This window comes from Manis javanica, chromosome 16 (assembly GCF_040802235.1).
Source record: "Manis javanica isolate MJ-LG chromosome 16, MJ_LKY, whole genome shotgun sequence".
Classification (NCBI taxonomy): domain Eukaryota; kingdom Metazoa; phylum Chordata; class Mammalia; order Pholidota; family Manidae; genus Manis; species Manis javanica.
This window is the reverse complement of record NC_133171.1, coordinates 20,464,034-20,483,970: the sequence shown is the minus strand read 5'-3', so window position 1 is coordinate 20,483,970 and position 19,937 is coordinate 20,464,034. Positions and strand designations below refer to the sequence as shown.

The window sequence follows — 19,937 nt, the reverse complement described above, 5'->3', positions numbered from 1 at the left end:
TGAATATTTTACTGGGTAGTTATTTTTTTCCTCTAGAGTTATTTAGTTCAGTATAGTAGCCACTAGCCATAAGTAGCAATTTTAATTAAAGGAATTAAAATTAATTAAAATTAATTAATTAATTAATTAAAATTAATTAAAATTAACTGAAAAAAAATTTTCAGTTACTCAGTCACATTATTCAGATTTTGATCCATAGTAGCCGCATGTGGCTGGTGGCTACTGTATTGGAGAGTCCAGATATAGAATATTTCCAGAAGGTTCTGGACACAGCCCCCCACGGTACAGGAATAGAGGAAAGGCAAAAGAACATTCCAGTTCTTCTCCTTCCCCAAAGTTGCTTTTTCAAATTTAATTAGAATCTCTAGCTTTATATTATTATATTTTAAATGGACATTTGAATGACATTATTAAAACACAAGGTGGTTGGGCAGAAAAGCACAAATCACCCCAAAACATCATTGGTTTCTCCACTGAGAACAAACATGCTGTTCGGAACACTTGGGAAACCCTGGAACCAGTTCTTTGCTCTTTCAGGTTTCACATCTTCCATAAATATTTTCTTCCTTTACTAAGTAACATATTACATAGACCAATAAGTATCACTTATGTACCATCTTGAGTTGTTATGTAATTATTTCATGGGTATTAACCAAACTATTACCTTTGGCAAAATAGCTAATCTCTTATATTCCAAGTTCACAGTACTGACATATCCATCTGGGCTCTGTCATCAAAGTATATCCAGAATCTGACCTCTTCCTGCCATACTCACTGACCACTATGGTCCTGACCATCATTGTCTCTCTTGTGAATTAATGCTGCTGCCCCTGACTGGGTTCCCTGCTCCCACTCTTGCCCTCTCCCCTGCTCTCCATTTGGTCTCAGCACGACGGTTAGATGATTCAATGCCAGGGCACATTACTCTTGTACTCAAAGTCCTCCAGTGGCTCACCGTTTTATTCCATGTAAAGTTGAGGTGCAGACAATGGCTTCTGAGGCCCCACAGATCTCATAGGCCCTGTCCGTACATTGCTGCTCCCTGACCTTGCCCATGCTTAGGGGACCATGGGTGCAGGATCCACTGTAGTTTCCTGCCTTGGGAGAGAAGGTTTAGAAGTAGGCAGGGTCCCTGGCCCCAGGCTAGGAGGTGGTTGATGCCAGCCTGGGGCACCTGGCCTTTCTGGCTTAGGGAGGGAGGGGAAAGCTTGGGAGTGGTCAGAAGCAGTAAAGATAGAGGGGTCACTGACAGCTGCCTCTCACTGAGGCCAGGAGGAAGGTGGTACAGCTTTGCAGCAAGCCTCACGTTGCTAATTTCTCCATTACAGGGGAGAGCAGTGCCTGTGTTTGTGCCTAAAGATAATCAACTTTTCATTTCCTCCCATTGTGCAAAGGCTGGGTTTGGCTTAAAAATCTCTGCTCCAAGGTTTCACTTTATTTGGAAACTTTGAGCCAATTGGCAAAATGCTCAGGTGGAGTTCTTTTAATAGATGAATGATTCTATGGTCCCTGAGCAAAATACTTCTCCAAATAGCAAATCTCATTTATCTGAAGTCTCAAGATAAGAAAAATATGCTCTATTAAAAAAAAAAATAGGTTCCTGTCTTTGTCATGTCCTGTCATTATGCCTTGTTTTTTTTAATTTTGATATTATTAATATACAATCACATGAGCAACATTGTGGTTACTAGATTCCCCCTGTTACCAAGTCCCCACCACATACCCCATTACAGTCACTGTCCATCAGTGTAGTAAGATACTGTGGAATCACTACTTGTCTTCTCTGTGCTGTACTGCCTTCCCTGTGCCCGCCCCTACATTATGTCTGCTAATCGTAATGCCCCTTATTCCCCTTCTCCCTCCCTTCCCACCGACCCCCACCCAGTACTTTACACTTTGGCAATTGTTAGTCCATTCTTGGGTTCTGTGAGTCTGCTGCTGTTTTGTTCCTTCAGTTTTTGCTTTGTTCTTATACTCCACATATGAGTGAAATCATTTGGTACTTGTCTTTCTCCACCTGGCTTATTTCACTGAGCATAATACCCTCTAGCTCCATCCATGTTGTTGCAAATGGTAGGATTTGTTTTCTTCTTATGGCTGAATAATATTCCATTGTGTATTTGTACCACATCTTCTTTGTCCATTCATCTACTGATGGACACTGAGGTTGCTTCCATTTCTTGGCTATTGTAAATAGTGCTGTGATAAACGTAGGGGTGCATCTGTCTTTTTCAAACTGGGATGCTACATTCTTAGGGTAAATTCCTAGGAGTGGAATTCCTGGGTCAAAAGGTATTTCTATTTTGAGTTTTTTGAGGAACCTCCATATTGCTTTCCATAGTGGTTGAACCAATTTACATACCCACCAGCAGTGTAGGAGGATTCCCCTTTCTCTGCATCCCCACCAGCATTTGTTCCTATTCTTTCTATGTTGGCCCTAACTGATGTGAGGTGATATCTCATTGTGGTTTTGATTTGCATTTTTCTGATAATTAGCGATGTGGAGCATCTTTTCATGTGCCTGTTGGCCATCTGAATTTCTTCTTTGCAGAAGTGTCTGTTAAATCCTCTGCCCATTTTATAATTGGATTATTTGCTTTTTGTTTGTTGAGGTATGTGAGCTCTTTGTATATTTTGGATGTCAACTCCTTCCCAGATATGTCATTTATGAATATATTCTCCCATACTGTAGGATGCCTTTTTGTTCTACTGATGGTGTCCTTTGCTGTACAGAAGCTTTTCAGCTTGATATAGTCCCACTTGTTCATTTTTGCTTTTGTTTCCCTTGCCCAGGGAGATATGCTCAAGAAGAGGTCACTCATGTTTATGTCTAAGAGATTTTTGCCTATGTTTTTTTCTAAGAGTTTTATGGTTTCATGACTTACATTCAGGTCTTTGGTCCATTTTGAGTTTACTTTTGTGTATGGAGTTAGTAATCCAGTTTCATTGTCCTACATGTAGCTGTCTAGTTTTGCCAATACCAGCTGTTGAAGAGGCTGTCATTTCCCCATTGTATGCCCATGGCTCCTTTATCATATATTAATTGATCATATATGCTTGGGTTAGTATCTGGACTCTCTGTTCTATTCCACTGGTCTGTGGCTCTGTTCTTGTGCCAGTACCAAACTGTCTTGATTACTGTGGCTTTGTAGTAGAGCTTGAAGTTGGGGAGTGAGATCCCCCCTACTTTATTCTTCCTTCTCGGGATTTCTTTAACTATTCGGGGTCTTTTGTGGTTCCATTGAAATTTAGAACTATTTGTTCCAGTTTGTTGAAGAATGCTGTTGGTAGTTTGATAGGGATTGCATTGAATCTGTATATTGCTTTGGGCAGGATGGCCATTTTGATGATATTAATTCTTCCTAGCCAAGAGCATGGGATGAGTTTCCATTTGTTAGTGTCCTCTTGAATTTCTCTTAGAAGTGTGTTATAATTTTCAGGGTATAGTTCTTTCACTTTCTTGGTTAGGTTTATTCCTAGGTATTTTATTCTTTTGGTGTAGTTGTGAATGGGATTGTTTTTCTGATTTCTCTTTCTGCTAGTTTATGCCTCGGTTTTTAAAGATAGGTATCATTATGTTTAAACCAAGTGATGATTGTCACTAAAATAATATGATTGTTTCGGTATTTCACATAAAGTCTTTCTTGTTGGTACCCTGATGCACCTTTTCTAAATTGTTCAGTTTTGTGGGTTTTTTACCCCGTTGGCACAGTCAAGGGCAAAAATCAAGATATGAAAAGCCATAGGATATCTGAAGTCACCCATCAGAGTGGAGTTTGCTTCCCCTCCATCACTGCCAAAGAGACATTCCCAGCCTGACGGATCGCTGCAGACTAGAGGCACAGCCCGGTCTTTCCGTGGTGAGTGAGCGAGTGAAGGAGTTCTTTGCACACAGGAGGCGAGGCAGGCACGCCAGCGCTTGGCACACTCAGACCTCTCTGCTAGGCCGTCGTCTCCTTGTTCTATTTCTCTTTGTGTTGGCAGGTGAGGTGAGAATTAGATAGTAGGTCTGTTGAAAGTGGGTGGAAGTGAGTGGTAAACAACAGATTTCCAGGTACTTTCCTTACAGAATATGACTATTGAACAGGAAGGATGTCTCAGTTATGTGGTAGGCAGCAGGAAGAAACAGGTAACTGAACTTTTGTCATCAAATTCACAGAGTGTAGCCACTTTTTACCTTCTAAAATTCTGATTTTTCAGAGCTGAATAGGGGCTGAGGGAGCTCAATAAAACATGCTGCTTTCATTCATTCAACAGAGGCTTGAGCATTTGCTGTGTGCGAGGCCCTGGGAACTCTGGCTTTGAATAGGACAGATGTGGCCTCTGCTCCCAGGTACCAGTGTGGTGGGGCTGGTAGATGTTAAATGCATAATTCCACCAATAGTTAAAATTGTGGTAGGTTTTGCATTGCTCAGGAAATGTGCCAATTCATTTGAGACGGAGGCTGAGGCAGGAGCCCCCCTCCTGTCTGAACATCCGAAGCCCCGCGTGGTTAGCCTGGAGGGGGATGTGGAGGAGAGGAAGCGAGGTGAGGCCGCAGATGGAGGCAGGGCTGGCGCCGTCATTCGGAGCCACTGAAGAGCTCCAGCAGAGAAGGGGTATGATGACGGCTGGGCTTTTAGAAGATCACTTCACAATCCTATGTAGGCTGTTGATTTGGTGAGGCAGGAGTGGATTTTGTTAGGAGGCTATTCAAATGGTGCAGGAGCAAGACATTGGTGGCTGAGGATAGAGTCATTGCCGTGGAGACGTGGAGACGGAGAGAGGTGAATGGAATTAAGAAATGGTCAGGCCCCCCTGAGCTTGGTGAAGGATTGAGACAGGGAGTGGGGGTGACAGTGCCTGTATTTCTGGCTTGAGAAACTGAGTGGCCGTGCTCATGACTGAGCTCAAACCCTTAGAGGAGGAGCAGATTCTGGAAGACAGATTGTGAGTTTAATTGAGGACATGCTGAGTTTAGGGGTTGGAAAGACGTCCAAGTGGAGTTAGATAAAAAGATCTGGTGATCCGGGAGAGGTCCCGGCTGTGCATGGACTTGGGAGTCGTCTGGGATCGATGGAAGTCATGGGAGAGAATGGAATGGAGCCAGGGAGTGGGGAATGGACGTGCAACTGAGAATGACCAGCAGGTGCGTGGAAAACCTTGGAAAAGAGGGTTGCAAGTCTGAAGGACTGAGCTGATGCTAAGGAGAGATCTAGTTCAGCTGCGGGATCTCAGTCAGCAGTGCCCAAGGCTGGGGTGCTGTCTATTCAGCAGGTGCCGAAAGCTGGCCACTGGATCGAGCAACCCAGAGGTGACTGGGACCTCGAGCAGGAGCAGTTTCAGTGGAGTTGTGGGAACAGAAGCCAGTTTTGAACAGTCGAGGAGTGAATGTGAGGCAGGGAAATGAAGACATCAGGTGCAGATGCTTGTTTGAGAAGTTAGGTTCAGAGGAAGGAGAAGGTTAGAGGGAGCCACAAGAGGCGTGTAGAATTCGGGGTGTAGCTCCACAGCTCCATATCTCTCTATTTTAACATTTAACATTTAAATATGGAAGGAAAGTCACAGTTAGTCGCTTATGGTTCCTGTAAAGGTGGGCGGCGTGTGATCCAGAGTCCAGCCTGAGGGGTGGACACGTACCCCCTGCGTTTCTGGAGAGGAGGAAGACGACGCAGCTTCAGGGGCAGGCAGCCGTGGGGGTTTGCGGTGGGGTCGTCAGCAATACTCTTACAATAATTACTGTTTTCTTAGTGAAGTACGAGGCAAAGGTGTCTTCCCAGATGCCGGAAGTGGGATCGGTTTGCTGGATTAACCAGTGTTCCAGCTGTGCTTGGCAGCCTCCCCAGTGAGCACAGAACGGGTGGCAGGGTGGGTTCATCCGGGGCTGGAGTGTTTCTGTGTGTGTGTAATTAAGGGATGAGGAACACGCAGGCTGAAGGTGTTACCAGTGGAAGAGTGATGTCGGTGGGATGAAGATAGGTGAGGGCTGATGGACAGGGGGGATGCAGGCTGGTCACCGACCTGGCAGTGTCAGAGGCAGGCAACCGAGTGGTGGGAGCAGTGGTGTCTGGGAACAAGATACCAGTGCTTGCCAGCTATGATGTGCATGTAAATTACCTGGGGATTTCACTAAAATTCAGATTCTGATGCAGCAGGTCTGGGGTAATAAGCTCCTAAGTGATGCCAGCTTCTCTGGACCGTGGATCACACTTGGAGGAGAAGTTAGAGGGTTGTAGTCTGAGAAGGATGCCTGATTAGAAATCCTAGAGGTGGTGCAGTTTAAGCAATAGACAACATGGCCAGGGAATGACTGAATGGACCAGAAGTCAGAGAATGAGAAGGCCCTGATCCCTGAGTCCCTGGGGATGCGAGACAATGATGCTGACACTTGCTACTGGCAACGCTAAGCGTCTTATGTATATCATGTTGCTTATACTCATGGCAACCCCTCAAGAGGTGATGTAGTGTGATCCCTCATTTTACAGATGAGGAAAGTGAGGCACAGAGAGGCCTTTCCCCAAATCATCCTTGGTGGTGAGTGCTGGAGTCAGGATCTAAATTGGGGCAGTTCAACTCCAGTACATCAGCAGAGCCAGTGCCTTTCGGTGAGTGGATACGTTACTGACCCCTGCCGACAGGAGGGGGCAGGGAATAAGATTCTGAGCCCATGTTAGCATCATCTCTGAATCCCAAGAGGGTCTGAGAGAGTGTTGGGCTCTTCACAAATTATCCCATTTAAACTTCACAACTGTCCTACAGAGGTTATACTCTATCCATTTTACAGGTAAGAATAAGATTCAGAGAGAGTATGTAATTGATAAGTAGAAGAGTTGGCAAGTGAATTCAAATTGGTCTGATTCTGAAGCCCATTCTTCCTCTATATCAAGTTACACTCTTATCACCACCCAAAAGTGGAAATTCTCTTCTAATCCTCAGATAGGTTATGGTTACCATGGGAATAATCTCCCTTGCACTGACTCACACTGCATGTTACAGATGATACGTTGTGAACAAAGCTGAGCCCAAGAGATGGGGCATGTGGGCTTGGCTCTGTCTACAACTAGCAAGTCTGCACATCTCTGTAGGTCTCAGGTTTTTGTCCCTATAGATCACTTTCAGAACTATAGTCTGTGAGGACAGTTATAAGGGCTCTTTTTCTATTACTGTTCATTACAGACTTAGCACTTGGTAAGTTATCTCTAATTGCTACACAAGGATAAACATTGTCTCCAATTTAGAGGTGAGATGACTGCAGCCTGGAGATTTGAAGTCATCTGCCTACTACCTCTCAGCTTGCAAAGTGGCGATGCTGGTATTTCTCCTGAGGTCTGTCTGGCTGCGAACTCATGGCATTGCCGCTCTACCACGCCTCCCTGACCCCTCACCCAGCCTCATGGTGGGTCATGCTTACAGGTGCACATGGTGCCATAAAGCAGCCTATATCGAACTTCCAAAATCTGGACCCAGAGAAGAAATACAGTTTATATTGATTCTGAGAAATATCCCTCCCACATATGTTGCACGCACCTGTGCACATGCACACACACGGACGTGGGTACCATGTGCACACTGATATCTCTGAAACAAAAATTTCACAGGAAAGTGCTCGTGGTTTCTATTTGCAATGTACTTGGTTTTCTGTTCTGCCAATGCGTGTTAGTCTATTTTATTAATATGCTTGTTAAACTTGACTGCGTTGATTTAACCACCTACCCATAGACTGTAGCCTTCAATTTGAAAATTATGTGCATACCTGGATTTCTCGATACAGTCACTCCAGATCTTTTCTTCTTCTCTCCCTGTTTCTTATTTCTGAATTTAATGAAGAGTATCTGTCTGGTTATTTATGTGACAGTTTTGAATCTAAGTCAGCCCCCACCCCACATATGCCACCTGCACTCCTGCAACATGGAAGAATATTTCATAAGTTTGCTCTGAAAGAAGGAAAGAAAATGTGTCCTTCCTTCTGTCCCTCCTTCCCTCCCCCCTCCTTCCCCCCTTCCTCTCTCCCTCCCTTCCTTTTACAATTACATAAAGAACATTATGTTTACAAGGCTCCCCCTCCTCACCAAGTCCCCCCTACATAACCTACTACAGTCACTGTCCATCAGGGTAGCAAGATGCTGTATAATCATCACCTGTCTTCTCTGTGTTGCACAGCCCTCCCCGTGCCCCTCCTACAACACTATACATGCTAATCGTAAGGCCCCCTTTCTTTTCTTCCCCCCACTTATCCGTCCCTTCTCACCCGTCCTCCCAGGTCCCTTTCCCTTTGGTAACTGTGAGTCCATTCTTGGGTTCTGTGCTTCTGCTGCTGTTTTGTTCCTTCAGTTTTTCTTTGTTCTTATACTCCACAGATGAGTGAAATCATTTGGTACTTGTCTTTCTCCACCTGGCTTATTTCACTGAGCATAATACCCTCCAGCTCCATCCATGTTGCTGCAAATGGTAGGATTTGCCCTCTTCTTATGGCTGAGTAATATTCCATTGTGTATATGTACCACCTCTTCTTTATCCATTCATCTACTGATGGACAGTTAGGTTGTTTCCAATTCTTGGCTATTGTAAATAGTGCTGCAATAAACATACGGGTGCATCTGTCTTTTTCAAACTGGACTGCTGCATTCTTAGGGTAAATTCCTCAAAGTGGAATTCCTGGGTCAAATGGTATGTCTATTTTGAGCATTTTGAGGAACCTCCATATGGCTTTCCACAATGGTTGAACTAATTTACATTCCCACCAGCAGTGTAGGAGGGTTCCCCTTTCTCCACAACATCGCCAACATTTGTTGTTGTTTGTCTATTGGATGGTAACCATCCTTACTGGTGTGAGGTGATATCTCATTGTAGTTTTAATTTGCATTTCTCTGATGACTAGTGATGTGGAGCATCTTTTCATGTGTCTGTTGGCCATCTGAATTTCTTCCTTAGAGAACTGTCTATTCAGATCCTCTGCCCATTTTTTAATTGAATTATTTGCTTTTTTTTTGTTGAGGTGTGTGAGCTCTTTATATATTTTGGATGTCAGCCATTTATCGGATCTGTCATTTATGAATATATTCTTCCTTACTGTAGGGTACCTTTTTGTTCTATTGATGGTGTCCTTTGCTGTACAGAAGCTTTTCAGCTTGATATAGTCTTACTTGTTCATGTTTGCTTTTGTTTCCCTTGCCCTGGGAGATATGCTCAAGAAGAGGTCACTCATGTTTATGTCTAAGAGATTTTTGCCTATGTTTTTTTCAAAGATTTTTATGGTTTCATGACTTACCTTCAAGTCTTTGATCCATTTGAATTTACTTTTGTGTATGGGGTTAGACAGTGGTCCAGTTTTATTCTCTTACATGTAGCTGTCCAGTTTGGCCAGCACCATCTGTTGAAGAGACTCTCCTTTCCCCATTGTATGTCCATGGCTCCTTTATCGTATATTAATTGACCATGTATTTTTGGGTTAATGTTTGGAGTCTCTATTCTGTTCCACTGGTCTGTGGCTCTGTTCTTGTGCCAGTACCAAATTGTCTTGATTACTGTGGCTTTGTAGTAGAGCTTGAAGTTGGGGCGCAAGACTGCCCCCCACCGACTTTATTCTTCCTTCTCAGGATTGCTTTGGCTATTCGGGGTCTTTGGTGTTTCCATATGAATTTTTGAACTGTTTGTTCCAGTTCATTGAAGAATGCTGTTGGTATTTTGATAGGGATTGCATTGAATCTGTAGATTGCTTTGGGCAGGATGGCCTTTTTGACAATACTAATTTCTCCTACCCAGGAGCATGGGATGAATTTCCATTTATTAGTGTCCTCTTTAATTTCTCTTAAGAGTGTCTTGTAGTTTTTGGGGTATAGGTCTTTCACTTGCTTGGTTAGGTTTATTCCTAGGTATTTTATTCTTTTTGATGCTATTGTGAATGGAATTGTTTTCCTGATTTCTCTTTCTATTGGTTCATTGTTAGTGTATAGGAAAGCTACAGATTTCTGTGTGTTAATTTTGTATCTTGCAACTTTGCTGAATTCCCATATTAGTTCTAGTAGTTTTGGAGTGGAGTCTTTAGGGTTTTTTATGTACAATGTCATGTCATCTGCAAATAGTGACAGTTTGACTTCTTCTTTACCAATCTGGATTCCTTGTATTTCTTTGTTTTGTCTGATTGCCGTGGTTAGGACCTCCAGTACTACGTTGAATAACAGTGGGGAGAGTGGGCATCCCTGTCTCGTTCCCGATCTCAGAGGAAAAGCTTCTCGCTGTTCAGTATGATGTTAGCTGTGGGTTTATCATATATGGCCTTTATTATGTTGGGGTACTTGCCCTCTATACCCATTTTGCTGAGAGTTTTTATCATAAATGGATTTTGAATTTTTTGAATGCTTTTTCAGCATTTATGGACATGATCTTGTGATTTTTGTCCTTCTTTTTGTTTATGTGGTGGATGATGTTGATGGATTTTTGAGTGTTTTACCATCCTTGCATCCCTGGGATGAATCCCACTTGGTCATGGTGTATGATCCTTTTGATGTATTTTTGAATTCGGTTTGCTAATATTTTGTTGAGCATTTTTGCATCTATGTTCATCAGGGATATTAATCTGTAATTTTCTTTTCTTGTGGGGTCATTGCCTGGTTTTGGTATTAGTGTGATGTTGGTTTCATAGAATGAGTTTGGAAGTATTCCCTCCTCTTCTATTTTTTGGAAAACTTTAAGGAGAATGGGTATTATGTCTTCTCTGTATGTCTGATAAAATTCCGACGTAAATCCATCTGGCCCAGGGGTTTTGTTCTTGGGTAGTTTTTTGATTACCACTTCAATTTCTTTGCTGGCAATTGGTCTGTTTAGATTTTCTGTTTCTTTCTGGGTCATTCTTGGAAGGTTGTATTTTTCTAGGAAATTGTCCATTTCTCCTAGGTTTTCCAGCTTGTTAGCATATAGGTTTTCATAGTATTCTCTAATAATTCGTCGTATTTCTGTGGGTTCCGTCATGATTTTTCCTTTCTAGTTTCTGATTCTGTTGATGTGTGTTGATTCTCTTTTTCTCTTAATAAGTCTGGCTAGAGGCTTATCTATTTTGTTTAAGACCCAGCTCTTAGTTTCATTGATTTTTTCCTATTGTTTTATTCTTCTCAATTTTATTCATTTCTTCTCTGATCTTTATTATGTTCCTCCTCCTGCTGACTTTAGGGCTCATTTGTTCTTCTTTTTCCAATTTCAGTAGTTATGAAATTAGACTATTCATTTGGGATTGTTCTTCCTTCGTTAGATGGTGCTGGATTGCTGTGTACTTTTCTCATAAGACTGCCTTTGCTGCATCCCACAGAGGTGTTGGGTTTTGTGTTGTTGTTGTCATTTGTCTCCATATATTGCTTGATCTCTATTTTAATTTGGTCGTTGATCCACTGATTATTTAGGAGCATGTTGTTAAGCCTCCATGTGTTTGTGAGCCTTTTTGTTTTCTGTGTACTGTTTATTTCTAGTTTTATGCCTTTGTGGTCTGAGAAGTTGGTTGGTAGAATTTCAGTCTTTCTGAATTTACTGAGGCTCTTTTTGTGGCCTAGTATGTGGTCTATTCTGGAGAATGTTCCATGTGCACTTGAGAAGAATGTGTATCCTGCTGCTTTTGGGTGTAGAGTTCTGTAGATGTCTGTTAAGTCCATCTGTTCTAGTGTGTTGTTCAGTGCCTCTGTGTCCTTATTTTCTGTCCGGTGTATCTGTCCTTTGGAGTGAGTGGTGTGTTGAATTCTGCTAGAACAGATGCATTGCATTCTGTTTCCTCCTTTAATTCTGTTAGTATTTGTTGCACATATGTTCATGCTCCTGTATTGGGTGCATATATATTTATAATGGTTTTATCCTCTTGTTGGGCTGACCCCTTTATCGTTACATAACGTCCTTCTTTATCTCTTGTTACTTTCTTTGTTTTGATGTCTATTTTGTCTGATAACAGTACTGCTACACCTACTTTTTTCTCCCTGTTGTTTGCATGAAATATGTTTGTCCATCCCTTGACTTCTCGTCTGTGTATGTCTTTATGTTTGAGGTGAGTCTCTTGTAAGCAGCATATAGATGGGTCTTGCTTTTTTATCCAGTCTATTACTCTGATTCTTTTGATTGGTGCATTCAGTCCATTTACATTTAAGGGGATTATTGAGAGATAATGTACTTATTGCCATTGCAGGCTCTAGATTCGTGGTTACCAGAGGTTCAAGTTTAGCTTCTTTACTATTTACCTGTCTAACTTCACTCGCTTATTAAGTTATTGTAAGCACAGTCTGATGATTCTTTCCCTCCCTTCTTATTTCTCCTCCTCCAATCTTTATATGTTAGGTGTTTTATTCTGTCTTCTTTTGTGAGCAGTTTATTTTATTTTTTTGCCTTTCGTTCATATTTGGTTGGTCTGCTTTTCTGCTGTGATTTTATTTTCTCTGGTGACATCTGTTTAGTCTTAGGAGTGCTCCCATCTAGCGCAGTCCCTCTAAAATACCCTGTAGAGGTGGTTTGTGGGAGGCCAGTTCCCTCAACTTTTGCTTGTCTGGGAATTGTTTAATCCCTCCTTCATAAATCGTGCTGGATACAGTATCCTTGGTTCAAGGCCCTTCTGTTTCATTGCATTAAATATATCATGCCATTCTCTTCTGGCCTGTAAGGTTTCTGTTGAGAAGTCTGATAATAGGCTAATGGGTTTTCCTTTGTAAGTGACCTTTTTTCTCTCTCTGGCTGCCTTTAATACTCTGTCCTTGTCTTTGATATTTGCCATTTTAATTATTATATGTCTTTGTGTTGTCCCCCTTGGGTCCCTTGTGTTGGGAGTTCTGTGTACTTCCGTGGTCTGATTGATTATTTCCTCCCCCAGTTTGGGGAAATTTTCAGCAATTATTTCTTCAAAGAAGCTCTCTATGTCTTTTTCTCTTCTTCTTCTTGTACCCGTACAATGCAAATATTGTTCCTTTTGGATTGGTCACACAGTTCTCTTAGTATTCTGTCATTCCTGGAGATCTTTTTGTCTCTCTCTCTGCCTCAGCTTCTCTGGTTTCTGTTGCATTCACGGCCTCTTGCTCCTCGTCCACTCTGCTCTTAGGTCCTTCCAGAGATTGTTTTATTTCTTTATTCTCCCTCCGTGCTTGCTCCTTTAGTTCTTGCATATTTGTCTGCAGATCCATCAGCATGGTTATGACTTTATTTTGAATTCTTTTTCAGGGAGATTGGTTAAGTCTGTTTCCCCTGGCCCTTTCTCTGGGGTTGTCTGCTTAATTTTGGAGTAGACCAAATTCTTCTGCCTTGTCATGGTGATAGCGGTGGCTGTAGGCAGGTTGCGGGTGTGTCAGCTGGGGGAACAAAGTCCTTTCCTGCTTGCTGGTCGCCTTGCCCTTCTCCGCTGCCTGTGTCGGTTACCCGCACTCCTGGGGCAGCCTCCGGGTTAGTCCCCTAAGCAGCTGTGGGTGGGGTCTCCGTCAGAGCAGCGCGGAGCCCTTCAGGGAGTGGCAGGTGCGCCGGGTGTGCTCTCCTGCGAAAGTTACTCCCCCCCTGGGAAGGTGTGTGCTGGTTGTGGCCTTTGGGTCTGGCCTGGGCAGCCGTGCACCAGGCTGAGATTCTGGGCAGCTGCTGGGGTCGCAGCTACTCCTGGGCCACTCCTCTGCTGCCCCCACCTACCGTGGGCCACTCCCTGGCCCCTCTGGCACCACTGCTGTCGTTGCACACAGGCCGCTCCTGGGCCGCTCTATCGCCACTGCAGTGGGCTTGCGCAGACCACTCTCTGCCCCCACCCTGGCACTGCCGCCTCCGGCGTGCTCGGCAGCTCTCCTGCTACTGGGCCAGTGTGTCAGTGTCCGCGCCAGTTGGGGGAATGACTGTCAGGCTGTTTATCGCCGTAAGGGGCTTCAGAGCTGTGCTGCCGCCCAGAGGTTTAGGTCCCCTGGAGTTCCCTGGGATTCCCAGGTGCTCGGCTGAGTGTGCCGGGACCACTTCATCCAGCTGTGAGTCCCTTGTCCCTTTAAGACTTGCAAAAAGCACTCGCTTTTCTTTTTTCTCAGGGTCTCCAGTAGCGGTGACCTGCCGGCATGTTTTGCTTTTCTGTTTCTCTAATATCCAGCACACCGTGCACTGTGTGTCTGTGCTCTGGGTGCGGATTTCTAGGGCTGGTTGTTTAGCAGTCCTGGGCCTTCACTGCCTCCCCACTCCGACTCCTTTCTTCCAGCCGGGGGGCTGTGGCTGGGGGGCACACTCGGGTCCCACCAGGCCACAGCTTGTATCTTACCCCCTTTGTGTGGTGCTGAGTTCTTGCAGATGTAGATATAGCCTGGCTGTTGTACTGTATCCACTGGTGTCTCTTTTAGGAATAGTTGTATTTGTTGTATTTTCAAAAATATATATGTTTTTGGGAGGAGAATTCTGCTGAACTACTCACACTGCCATCTTGGCTCCTCTCATTTTTAGCTTGCAAATTAGAGACCACTTTCATGGGGGCAGGGTGTAAGGGCTTTTGTAGAATGTTTGCCATGTAGAGTTCAATTTTAAATGAAAGACATTCTTAGTAATCTGCATGAAAGAATGTGGATTTAGGTGGCATGGATTTATGGACTGCCTGTGCAGCAGTAGGCTTTAGGCAATGGAGTTATTAAAGAGGCTGAAACAGGTATTTAAGTTTTTAATAAGTGTGCAGTGAGAGGGCTTCGTAGCTGAACTCATTACATATCATCTCCATAAGAAAATATAGGCTTGTCTGCTAAGCTGTGAATCTTAGCAGTAGGTAGGAGTTTTATAAATGTTTCCAAGTGAAAATTTGAAGTTGAAAGTTGAGCTGAGAAGCCTCAGAGGGAGGCTGCTGCTTGCATTTCAGTGAAATGGAGAGGAAATTCATTAGAGAGGTTGAAAATGTGGCTTGTATGCTAAGACCTCTGTGGAAGAATGGGCCTCTCCAAGGAGGTGGTAGGGAAGTTAGAGCTTGATGCTTATGATTAAGGGTCCTGGTATAAGCACATATATTCCTTCTGATGCAGATCTCTCAGCCTGATTTTTTATTAACTTTGCAAGAAAATATATTGAACTGAAAATTTCAGCCTAGGAGATGTCTCAGAATCTTTGTTGATTTTGTTGTTTGTTTTGTTGATAAAAACTATTTTTTAGAAATCCAATAGATATAACTACTTAATCTTACTTTGAGAATATAAATTGAAGATGCTATCATATCAATTATGATATAAAGAGCTGGTATTTGGTAAAGACCTGGTTGCTGGGCTAGGCACTTAGTCTACATTTATATCTTACTTAAAACAACAGTATTAGTCCTGCAGAAGAATAGTCTTGTTTTACAGATGAGCAAACTGAGGCGTAGACCAGGTATGTAATTCTGTCAGGGTTAAACAGCTAGAAAGTGACAGGGCCAGAATTTGAATATGTCTTCCAGATTCCAAAATCCACGTAATTAGGGTGATGACCAAGAGTCCAAGTTTCTGGGATGCAAGATCCTCAGTGCTAAAACTGGAAACGTCCCAGGCCAACAGGACCATTCGGTCACCATGTGAGCAAGTTGCTCGCTATCCCTAGCACCAAGGTAGCGTCCATTATCAGGAAACATTTCCTGACAGATGAAAGAGGAGTTTTCTTCTAGCAGCCACACGTACGCACTATGAGACTTCTAAGGCCAGAAACCTAGGGAAGTCTTGGAGCTAATCAGGAAAGCTAGGGGAACGTGTTTTTTGGGATATAAGCATGAATGTAGCTGCTTTTATTGGCTCAATTTGTGTTGAGCAAGGGCACAATTCTTGGAATGGTAGCATTTGTAGTTGTTCATTCTTGCTTCAAAATACTGCTACATTATTCACTCACAAATGGGCATAATCTTGGGAAAGGCTGGGTCAACTTTGGAGAATTTTTGCCATTCCACCCTATCCCCCTCCCAACTTTTAAAGAATAGTCCTCATACCTGTGGGGACCCTAGTTGACCACCAGAAACAGGGACCAGCAGCATAGAGCTGCTTCTTTCAATGCCTGAGCTCCTTCCTGGATGTATCTCTTTAAACAGATTATTTTGGCCTGTGTCCATTTTCCAGAGGGCCCTGTGTACTTACACTGCCCTTAAAATATTTGTAAAGGAAGTTGGCACACAGGGCCACAGATTGTAAGCCCTGTGGTTGCCAGAGTGAAAGCAGACACGATCATCAGAACATCATATTTCTACATATGGTCAAGGACTGCTCTTTACCCACAAGATGATTCCATATGAACATTCTGGGGGTTCCCCGTCTCTTTTTAAAAATGTACTGACCTGGTTAATACCCCACCAGTGGTCCCTAGAAAACTCTTGTGGTGACTGTCTAGGAAAGAGCTGGTCAAACGGAGACAGGCAGGTCATATGCCTTCACTGCATGTGAAAGACCTTAATTCCCCACTGAGAAACACTTGTAAAAGGGCAGAAACCCCAGCCCACACCTTGTACTGGTAATTGCTGGCCATGACCGTGCTTTGAGTGCCTGTTTTGAGATTTTTTTTTTTAAGATTTATTAATTAGATTCACACAGGAGACCTTGTAATCACTTAATCATCAATGTGCCTCATTGTATTATAATGTCAAAAGGTGTCTTGTCATTTTTATTTCGTGTTTTGTTCAAGTTTTGCTGTGACTATGTTACAAATGAAATTCTCTTCCAGAACGCAGTATTTCTTCTGTGATTGGTGTCTTTTGTTTTGCAGTAGACAGAAATAAGATACAAGCTCTCAGATGATCAGTATAAGGAAAGTGCTGGGAAATGACGGGCAGATTGAAGGCAGGGGAGAGTGTCCCTGGAGGGAAGAGAGAAGGGGGTGGGCACATTCTCTCAGCAACCACAGAGGGAAAGGTGGAGGAGCAGGCCAAGGACAGACACAGATGGACTGAGAGATACACACAGAATCCAGTAGACAAATACAGAACAGAGACACAGGGAGGCAGAGACTGACACATCTCAGAGAGAGAGGGAGACGGACAGACCAGTAGGGACTGGTTGTTTTTCTTGTGGTACTCAAATGTCTCTCATCCCATTTGTGACACTTTTCCATGTTTCTTTCTGGCTTTAAAGTTCTATGATTCATCCATTTTGCATGTTTGCAGACTATTAGGGGAACTGGTTCTTGGAAAGGTGAAATTCGAGAGCCAGTATAAGTAATGAGGAGCATACTCTCTGGAGCCAGACCATCTGGGTTCGAATCCCAACTGTGCCATCTACTTGCTGGGGGACTTGGGCAGGTTACATCACCTCTTTGTGCCTCAGTTTCTTCTTCTTAAAATGAGAAGAATAATAATGTCTGCATAGGATGCTGTGAAGATTAAAGGAGATAGCATGCAAAACTATTAGAACATTGTGCTAACAATATTGACTATTATTACTACTATACTTATAAAATAATCCTAGATATTGTGGGACCAGTTTTCCTTTGAAGGAATGTTCACAAAGCTAAATATATTTTTCTGAATACTGAAGAAGTACATGCCTGGGGCTTTGGATATTGAAGCTTATTGCTTATTTGAAGAAAGAGTGGAAAGATAATAGACTGGGGGTAAGGAGGTACAGCTTCTAGCTCCAGCTGGTACAAACTAGCTGTGAGATTGACAAGGACCATGGGCTTAGACAGAGTCGGTGAGGGCCTCCAGAAAAAACAAGGCAAGATATTTACAGTCAAATCAATGTAACAATGTAAAGTCCCTATTGAAACTCTGTGTTCGGCATTATGCAAAGTCAAGGCCACACTAATTCTCTAGGGCATAGATACCAGACTAGGAATATAGACATCTTCAGAGAGATCAGTTAAAGGTCAAAGGCCAGGAGCAACTTGGCCTGGAACGTTTCAGTGTTCCACAAGCGTATCTCAATATAACCCATAACTTCACTGTAAACAGCCCTGGCAAACAGACAATAACTCAGCCCACCTTGAGGGCAGGGCAGTGGCACAAGTCCACACCCTAAGCCCTCAGTTCCCAAAAGTCCTCAACTGCCTATAAATCCCCTAGACAGCGCACCACCCCGGGCTTTCCTGTCCCCTCCCGGCGTGAGCCAGGAGCTCTGTCTGTCCCCTCGCTGTATCTCTAAGTAAGTCTCCCTGACTCTTCTACCTTGACTGTTCGCCAAGTTCATTATTCGACTCCGCAAACAAGAACCGTGGCATCAAGATGATGAGTTTCTCTAGAGCTGCTTTTAGGTTATAAACTAGGTTTTAGGTGTTTGGTCCGGAGACAGGGAGTCCTTTCTAGGAAGTGACTTTTATGATTTGGCTATTATGTTACTTCTTCTATGCAAACGGTTTTGTGGATTTAAGAGTGTCGAAAAGCTCTGGGATTGAGCATACGAGTACCTCTGGAAGAGAGAAAGGTGTGTGATGTGTTGTAAGTAATAGAGGGAGAAATGGTGACAACAGGAGTCTGGATTCCTGTTGCCATGTTTGTGATCATGGGTATTTTGTTCTTTCTTTTCCTGTTCCCATGGAAGAGGAGCAGTGTTTGAAAAGGGGTCACATTCTGGGTCTGGGATGAACTGAAGGCCTAAGTTGTACTGTGGAGCAAGGGCTTAGTTCAGAGAAGGTGAATTTTTCATCCTTTAAGATGAGTCTTGATTTTGTAATTCAGTTACTGGTAACCTGCTTCCCAGAACTGAACAAATGGCAGTGCAGGCCACATCGGTCTCTGGCGGACTTTATCTTCCTTTCTGTTACTGCCAGACCTCCCCTAATTATCCTGTGCTTGCTGCTGAATCCTGTGTGTCTCATGCAGCAGAATTACATCTTGCTCTTTTCCTAAAGACAGAGGGAAATACTCCCAGCCTTCCTGGAGTATTGGAAGGTTGAGGAAGATCCTGCTTCAGCTGGGACCTTTGTAGGTCCCTGGCCAGTCACATGGTGCCATGGGCTATCCCTCTCTACCTAGCTGATCTGCCAGGGGGTAGAGTGCCAGAGGGCAGCGCTGGGTTGGAACATGTAAATGGAGCATAGTGGTGGAGAGCATAGGCTTTGGTGTTAACAGACAGAGCTGGGTGTAATCCTCTTTCTGCCCTTACTGATTGTATGATCTTGGGTGAATTACACCACTGAGTGTGTTTATTCACCTGTAAAAAGGGGCAATAATGATAGAGAATATGGTCGTTATGAGGATTAAATGTGTGTCTGTGTATTCAGAGATGTTTGCCCATTTCTGGCGCATAGGGAGTGCTTGATCACTCAGGCTGGTTTCATGGGCAGGCGGCCTGTACAGCTGCACAGTGAACTATCCTCAGAAAGGCCCTGCACTTGGGCTAATGTGTTTTGTCACGGTCTTAAAATTCTTAATAATTTTTGAACAAAGGCCCTGCAAATGATGTAGTGATAGGTCTCTCAAGATGGCGGCGTGAGTAGGGTGGGGGAAATCTCCTCCCAAAACCATATATATTTTCAGAATATAGTAAATACAACTGTTCCTAAAAGAGAGACCAGAAGATACAGTACAACAGCCAGGCTACATCTACATCTGCGACAACTCAGCATCTCACAAAAAGGGTAAGATACAAAGCCATGACCCGGTGGGACCTGAGCACTCCCTCCACCCCAGCTCACCAGCCGGAGGAAAAGAATCCGAGTGGGGAGGGAGTGGAAGCCCTGGACTGCTAAATAACAAGCCTAGTAATCCACACCAGGAGCACAGACACACATTGCACGGTGTACTGCATATTAGAGAAACGGAAAAGTAAAATCCGAGACTGAGGCCACAAGAGGGTCCGCACAGCCAGCTCCCCTGGGACAAAAGAAATGCAGACACTTTAAAAGTCTTAAAGGGACAAGGCCTTAAAAGGTGGACAAAATCATCCTGGAACCCTCAGCCCAGAAGGCTGGGGATTTTAAGGAACTTCAGGCACTGTAACCCCCCGGGTGGCAACGCAACTGCAAAGCCCCTCGTGGTGATAAGCAGCTGGCTCTTCATTGACCCCTTTGGCACTGCAAGCAAACCGCTGACCTGCCATTGCTGTGGACAAGCCAGG

The 19,937-nt window shown here is 43.7% G+C and overlaps 1 protein-coding gene and 1 long non-coding RNA gene across 9 annotated transcripts in view; one reads left to right on the top strand and one right to left on the bottom strand.

Annotated features, from left to right (window-relative positions):
* CARMIL1 (capping protein regulator and myosin 1 linker 1) overlaps positions 1 to 19,937 on the top strand; it is a 330,496-nt gene that overhangs the window by 127,271 nt on the left and 183,288 nt on the right. The window lies entirely within an intron of this gene.
* LOC140846688 (uncharacterized) overlaps positions 11,164 to 19,937 on the bottom strand; it is a 38,947-nt gene continuing 30,173 nt past the window's right edge. Inside the window, exon 3 of the long non-coding RNA XR_012126065.1 lies at positions 11,164 to 17,253. This is a non-coding gene — a long non-coding RNA (uncharacterized lncRNA). The remainder of the gene's footprint in view (positions 17,254 to 19,937) is intronic.